This window comes from Myotis davidii, unplaced genomic scaffold, assembly GCF_000327345.1.
Source record: "Myotis davidii unplaced genomic scaffold, ASM32734v1 scaffold478, whole genome shotgun sequence".
Lineage (NCBI taxonomy): Eukaryota > Metazoa > Chordata > Mammalia > Chiroptera > Vespertilionidae > Myotis > Myotis davidii.
Window position 1 is genome coordinate 4,691,792 of NW_006289570.1, and position 8,042 is coordinate 4,699,833.

At 38.3% G+C, this 8,042-nt stretch overlaps 1 long non-coding RNA gene across 3 annotated transcripts in view; it reads left to right on the forward strand.

The window, feature by feature from the left end:
* LOC102752466 overlaps positions 1 to 6,349 on the forward strand; it is an 8,699-nt gene extending 2,350 nt beyond the window's left edge. The window contains exons 3-4 of one of the 3 annotated variants that reach the window (XR_001513595.1): positions 469 to 1,130; positions 2,710 to 6,349. This is a non-coding gene — a long non-coding RNA (uncharacterized LOC102752466). Of the gene's footprint in view, positions 1 to 468 lie in introns of all 3 variants that reach the window. The other 2 variants (XR_001513594.1, XR_435592.2) reach the window with 2 other exon arrangements.
* Positions 6,350 to 8,042: the final 1,693 nt, after the last annotated feature.

The following is an 8,042-nucleotide window of genomic DNA, read 5'->3' on the forward strand; positions in this document are numbered from 1 at the left end:
AAAATGAATAAGACAATTTAGGAAAGGCATTGGAAAGGGAGAAGGGCAATATCTCCTTTGGCTTGGTGTTAGTATGTAAACTTAAATTCAATTCTTCTTGTGGCTCCTGTGGAGCCCTTCTTTATTCCCCACCAACCACTGCCCAGCAGCCTGAATACAATCAAATTACTCCCCTAAAGTATAAGACTGAGGGCAGTTTCTAAGATGGTTATTTTCAAGAGTCTGGAAACTTTGCCAGAGAACTCTTTGTTCTTATCATCACTGATTGTTGATTATAAAGCTCATTTTTTTCATTTCTCTGAGCTTCTCAGTGCGGCTTATCAAGAATTAGTACACATCCGGCCGCTGATGTGCTGACTGCAGAGCCACTCCGGTGTTAGAGTCCTGTGTTTGTAATTCCATGTGTTCGTTAGCTTACCTATTTTGTCCCTGGACTTTCTGACCATCTTCCTTGTGTTGTTCTCTCAGCCTACAGATTTGGTACCTGGATTTTTGTCCATGGTGATTTCTGCCACCTTACTACTGAAGAAGATACCATTCCAGTGGACCACTGTGACCCAAGGGACATTTAACCATCATGATGTGGTCTTCACCTCCATTCCTGTCCTGCTCTACCCAGATTGAGCACCATCCTTTATGTGAAGTCAAACTCCTCAAGCCAAATAGCTGGAACTGTTTCATCACAACAGAGGCTCAGTTTGTTCCATGAGTGTGTATTTTGTTTCTTCAGTTAAAGCCTTCAGAGACACATAATAAATTTGGACCCAGGGGATTCTTAGTTGTCAACATTGTCTGGAGAATGGTAACATCTTGAGAACAACATTGGACCACAAACCACAATCTCAAATGTTTATGAAGTTTTGAGGATCCCATGCAGGTCACTGGACGCTATTCTTTTTCCACGTCAAATCTGTAGTATCCTACTGAATGAGAAAGCAGATATTCTGACCCATTGGGATTAAAACAAAGGCCTAGTGAAGTCCTCATAGCACCTTTGGGATTATTCAGGAACCAGAACTTTTCACACAAATGTAAGGAATTTTACAAAGGAATCCTTTACCCAGCATCTCAAAAAGCTTCAATCAGATTCCAGAAAAGGCCACTTGAGACATCCAGGTAGAACCTATATGGTAATCCCTTATGTTTTTATCGCACTTTACAGTCTCAAAGCACTTTTACATGTGTTAATATCAGAATCACACACTAGACTATAATCCTGTTTTGTAAATGAGGAAATGGGATTTGAAAGATTATCCAAGGGTATCAAGTGGTAGAGGCCAAACCTTCTGACTCCTGGTCCAGTTCTTTCCTTGGAATTAATTTAGCCTCAACCCACAGTGTTAAAATGACTGCAGGTTGGGAACCCCAGAAAAGTGTTCTAGCTTCCTGATCTGGTGACATCAACAGGATGTCATAAATGTAATGCTGAAATAGCTGTCCTAGACCAGAATTCCATGGAAACACCCCTGAGGTTAAGGAGCAGACTATGATGGTAGATTGTCCAGTCAACAAGACACATGTTCATCTGACAACACTACTCAACATGAAACAAAGCTACTGTTAGATTTTTTTGTCTGTCTTTGTAGCCTTCACAAAGATGGCCTAATTGATTGGGGAATCCCTGTGCAAATCATGCCTTTGTTTTGTTAAGTCTTAAGATCTTATTGATGGTTCTTTTATCCCCTAATTAATATTTGTACCATCCATTTCAGTACTGTTCATGTATGTGCATTTGCATACACAACATATATGTCATACATACAGAGCTTCGTAGTCCAGTAAGGTGGTAAAAATACTATAAAATGTGTCCCCTCTCTAATTGATAATGCAGTGTAGTGTATTCAAGGATATCATAAGGCAGCAAAAAAAAACACAACTATCATTTGGCTGTTTAGTCTGGTATATTCTAAGTTTAATCAAACACAGAATGTCATCTTACAGCATTCCTTTCAGTGGAATGAGGCAACTGCTTGAGAGTGGCATAGCCAGTGCTTCTTGAATGCCAACAGATTGCCCTGGAGACCCAGGAATAAACTGCATCTTCGACACACACATCCCTTTTTTCCTATCAATAACAGCTTTGAATTAGTATGTTTCCATCATCTGAGAATTCTTTATCTTGACCATTACCTTGATTTTCTGTCAAAGAAACCTCTAGAAGATTTGTGGGAATACTGGGGAAGGGGGTGGGGGAAAGTTAATTCATCCAAATTTGGATGGATTCTATGACATACAGTGTTGTATTTCTCTGTCCCTAGAATTGTGCTATAAACCTAGTTCAAGGTCATTGCATCTCAGATGGGTGAGAAGATTGGGAAGGGAAAAGAGGAAGTGGGTGGAAAAAATGGAGAGGAGGGATGAGGAGATATTTTCTTAGAATTTCTGAGTTGTGGCCCACTGAGATCAGTGCTTGAAAAGAAGTCATCTAGCATGGACTTCTTGGAATAATATTTACAAAGAAATCAATGCATTTTGCAGCTGTATTCTGACTGCAAAAACCCTAGTGCTGTTGTCATTTAAGACCTTGTTCTCTGATAGTCATAAGCCCAATTTCAGGAAATGAGAATTTATAACAGACTTGAATGTTAATTTTCATAACTCTATAATGTGGCCCACCTTAGGGGAAGAATGAATAGGAAAACACCTTGGCTTACCAAAGACTTTGCTTACACAGTTTCTGGTTTCTGTGACCTATTTTTTGTATTTCAGCATTTTGTGAACAACTTATTCTTAGATCATTGGTTTTCCAAAGGCTTTGTGGCCATGAAGCCCTTTGGACGAAAACTGTGGAAGCCCAAAGTAAAAGTGAAGTTGCTCTGGACGAAGCAGAGTGGGGGTCCTGAAATCTGCCACAAGCATCTTCCTTTATCACCATGGTGACACCTAAGGAGAGACTTCTTTACAGCACCTAGAGTTCTTCAGAGCACATTTTGAAAAAACAGTGCTCTAGACAACAATATGTTCGACCTGAATGATATTCTGATCTGTACCTCTACCCAACACAGTCCATGTTCAGTTGGTGCTGAACATTCTTAGGAATACTTACTATGGACAGACTCAGAAAAGTGCAAGAACTTTGCCCCTAAGTAGTTATATGGGCCAAAAGTGTATCAAATGAACCTAAGTTAATCATGCTCTACCCCCATATGGACTTACAGTAATTCGTGGGTTTGGATATAGACAATAAACCATATGTACTCTACACTGACAAACCCCCTTACCCAACTTCTTTCACAAACACCAGATGCTCTAGTGGTACTTGAAATATGTGAATCTGAAATCTTGATCCTCCTTGGATACCTGAATTGCCAGGTATTGAAACTGATGCCTCATTGAGGCCATAGTAGACCAACTTGTTCATCGGACCTCCCATCATCAACCATGGTACTCTACTTCATGTGCAAGGGATAACCATTAACTATGAAAGCAGAATTCAAATTCTGGCAACATTAACTAAAAGGGTACCTGGTTTTATCATTCATCTTATTCTCAAACTACAAGTCACTATGACTCAATCAGTGGCAGTAATACTACTGCTTGGTTTTTATTTACTTTTAACTGCTGTTTCCAGGATAAATGAGCTAATAACATTTAATAAGCTAAAATAATTCCTCCACCATCAGCATATCTGCTCGGCATATTCTGCTCTAAAATTAGACTCTGCTCTAACTACATGTAAGACCTGATCCACAGGAGACCATCTTTGAACATCTTTTCTGATGTGATTTAAAATGTGGCCATTTGGGAAGTTTTCTTTTAGCCAGTGAATGTTTTTCCTTTAAGATGGGTCTTGATGTCTAGTACCATCAACTGTAGATATTAGGGATATTTTGAGGTAGGCACTTGCTGAGATTCTCAAATTGTGTATAATCTTTTTTGCTGGAAATGTAGACTGACTTGAAAAAAAATTTACAAATCCTTCAGCTAAGGATTTTGTCAGTAGACTCAAGCTTCCTGTTGTGCTTCCTAATGTCACAAGACCACAGTCCCTTGTCCTTGTGGATATGTTCATGGAATTTTACCTGTCTCAATACTGTTTTAACACTGATTCAGAGTGGCCAACTTCATTCCTCAGGCATTGAGACAACTTACCTGTTTCTGCAGGAAGGATTCAGTTTGTGAACTTCCAGACCAAATCATGTTAAACAAGTAGACTTTGAAATCTTATTTACTTCACAGTTGACTTAAGGGCCAGATGTCCTCAACTACTTTAACGAATGCACTGGTTAAATGTTGGGAATGGTTTCTTTATATGTCTCTTATCCACTAGACTAATTATGAGAACATGACTCAGTCTTCAAATCATCAATCGAGGCCTAAGCCTGGTTACTCTAGACTGCTTACCGTCAACAAATAAAGATAAAATAATGACCATCCTGCTTGTATATACAACTATTATTTGTAAAGAAGAAATCTGCAACTCAGCTTTTTTTACTACCTTCCAAATAGCTAGATTTTTCTTCTGTACAGAAAAAGACATTGATCTACACTGCCAGTCATTCCCGTTATTCCTGTCAGACTCAGTCAAAATGAGGGGCTTAAGGTGAGGATGATCATCTTTCAAGAGTCTAATGAACATTGTATGAGAATTGATGTTTGAAAAAGCAAAAAAACCTAAAATTCAAACCTAAGCTCTTACCTACTATCTCCATGCCTCAGATCTCATCTAAGTCTAGCAGCACCATTCAACCATTTTGAGGCCTTGACTTGTGTTTGATTGCCAGAGATGTGCTGAATTATAGAAGATGGAGATTTTGATTACCAAAGAAAGTAGTGCCAATCTTGATGAACCCTATTATTCCCAGGTGTAGGAACAGACACCTAAACAACCTCACGTCTGGACTGAGAATATAGCCTTCTGAGCTGAAAATTCTTATTGGGCAAATGAGCAGGAAGGTGAAAGCTGCTGTACCCGACTGGCTATTTAAGATCTGAAAAATGTATCCAGAATAAACACTATGGATTAAGCCTGGAGTAATCCAGGTAAAAACTAATTTACAGAACTTCAATATTAAACTACATGTTCTTCGTTATACCCTTGTCATTGGTATAGCTGGCCCTGCTGAAGATACCCTACTTACTTATTTATCTGACTCAGCCCTTGCCTGCCTTTTTTGACACATTGCTGCAATCAAACTTGCTGTCCTGGAACAGACTACAACTGATCTCAGCCTACCTTATACCTAATTCCACCAAGGAGTTTTGAACTGAAGCAGCCTGCACCTCACTCCACCAGGAGTTCATGTTCTCAACAGGAAGGACCGTGTTGTATACTTTTTGACCAGCATCAGTCCTTTTTATTTAAGTGCAGAGTAAGCCTCAGCCTATATATATTTGATCATTTTCAGCACCTGGAGCTCCTTCTACCAGATCTGAAGGAGTATAGCAAATAAAAAGCACTGTCAATTTCTCTCCTGCAGTAATACAGAAATTGAGTCTGAATCAACAGCACAGAAATGAGAAATGTTCAGCTTGGCAAAAGACTTGAACACAAAAGCTTTCCAGGAATTTCAAATTTACCACTGACTTGAATAGCCTCACAGAACTACTTTCCATTGGGAGACTAGTCATCTTGCATTATGTCAACTAGATCATTGAGCTCTCGGACTCTTAATACTTATATTGAAACTCTATGGTATCATCCAGAGTATGTTACTGGACATGATTATTCCATACAAATGGATTATAAGCTTCCTGACGACAGGACATACTCATGATGTGTGTGTTTTTCAGAATACTTTTATCAAGAAAGAATAACGCCAGCTGTTACAATTCAACTTTATGAGCAGAGATTAAGCTTTTTCAATATCCAATGTTATCATTGATATCAATTATTTTTAATTGGCCAGCATTTATTCCATCTCTTCCTAACAACTCCCTGATGTTTCTTGGAACCATAGCTCCCTATTTTCAGTCCACATAGTCCAGACAGTCTGACCTAACCTTAGGGTTCATGTGTGGACATGAAGTTCAGATTTGATCAATCGGCATAGTTCATCTCCTTGATCATAGTGATTGATTCGATTCAGGAATGGTCATGTGATTCAAGTTGATCCAGTGATACACAACCCTAGGAGTTTACTGAACAGTGGAAGAGGAAAAGCTCAGAAACTCTGTATTTACTGAGGTTGCTTACCTTTGTAGGATGAACAAGCTCAAACCAGCAGGGTCCACCATATAAAATGAGCCAGTGAGAGAATGAAGCCAGTGCAGAGGAAAGCGGAGCCAAATGATGGAGAGACTTGAGTCCTGATGACAATGTGCTCCTAGATCCATCCGTGCCTGAAGCGAGTATATCCTCTGGATTTTTCAGTTTTGTGAACCAATAAATACCCTTTTGTTTAAGTTACTTTGAGTTCGGTTTTTATTGCTTGAAATTGAGTCCAAATATTCTTCCTACCAATATTGAAATGACAGATCCAAGTATGAAACTATTGGTCGTGGTTACAGTGAAGTTACTTTACAAACTGGAAGTCAGTGAGAAGGGAACGGACAGTGCTTAAGACAGAAGCAAAAAATTACATGATAGAAAAATATAGAAGAAAATCTAAATGTTATCAGTAAGGGATTGCTTAAATAACACGATTTAACCATATTAAGAAAATTTACATGTGGATTAAAATGAGCAAGTTACACTTATTGTGTATGGACATGGAAAAATGGCCATGTTATATTAAGTGAAACAAACTATTAGTAGAAAAACGTAGTATGAACTCATTTTAAAATTTGTCTTTGTTTATAATACATAGAAAAGTCTATTAGTGGCTTTCTTTGAACAGTGTAGATTACATGAGACTTTAAACTTGATACATTTCTATATTTGAGTATTTTTCACTACTCTGGTTACTTGTAAACTTTATTTAAAAGTAAAGCATTTTTAAAATTAAGCTTAGTGCTTACTGTTTGACCTTGGCAGGTTACTTACACTGAGCCTGTTTCATCAAATAATTTAAAATAAGCCTCCTTTGTCTTCATATTTTGATAAACATTCATCATCCATTACTCACACTGACAGATTGCTGCATCTTTACTTGTTTGAGAAACTGAGCTCAGTTATTGTTCCTTAATTTTTCAAAATGTCCAAGTGTATTCAGAATATCAGAACTTCATCGTTTCAGTCATCAAAAGATTGTGTTAGTTCTCAACTAATGTTAACTTATGAAGACCTCTATCACAGTTTTCACACCAAACAGAGGAAAAAGTCCCATTTTCTTTGAAATCTGATTATTCTGATCTCATTGCAATCAAGGTTAATAACCTTTTTATTGCTAAGTCTGTTGCATATACATCATATCTGAACTTTCAGCAGCACAATTTCCCCCAGCATCTTGACATACTTCCTTTAGGTATGAAGACTCCATTTTCTTCCTGGCTATTAATCCACTATAGGTTCTTCTCCCCATCATTTAAATACTATATTAGTAGACATTTTTCTTTTTTCTTTTTTTGCCTCCCCCAAATCATTTTCCCTTTCTTTTAGAGATAGATCCACACTTTCCCTCTGGACTGCTACTCCTTAATGGAACTATAAATTACAGTTTTCTGGCCTTGTACCCCTGGCTGAGGTTAGATCCTGTGCCCCAAACTTGTCCAATCAAAATTCCCCTCCCACCAAGACTTTGAGTCTTAAGATAAGTGACAAAATGATAGGACTTGAGTCATTCTGATAGTAGTGTCCCGAGGAAAGCATATTGGGATTCATGCAAAGACATCCCCACAGGTGCTGATTCCTATTGTTGAGGCCTAGTTGTCCAGATTTTCCTTTGTGTAGAGCAGTGATTCTCAACCTTCCTAATGCCACAACCCTTTAATACAGTTCCTCATGTTGTGGTGACCCCCAACCATAAAATTATTTTCGTTGCTGCTTCATAACTAATTTTGCTCCTGTTCTGAATCATAATGTAAATATCTGATATGCAGGATGTATTTAGGCGACCCCTGTGAAAGGGTCGTTCGACCCCCAAAGGGGGTCCACAGGTTGAGAACTGCTGGTGTAGAGTACCATATATCCTCTTTATAGCATGTTTCCTTTTTATTTGTAA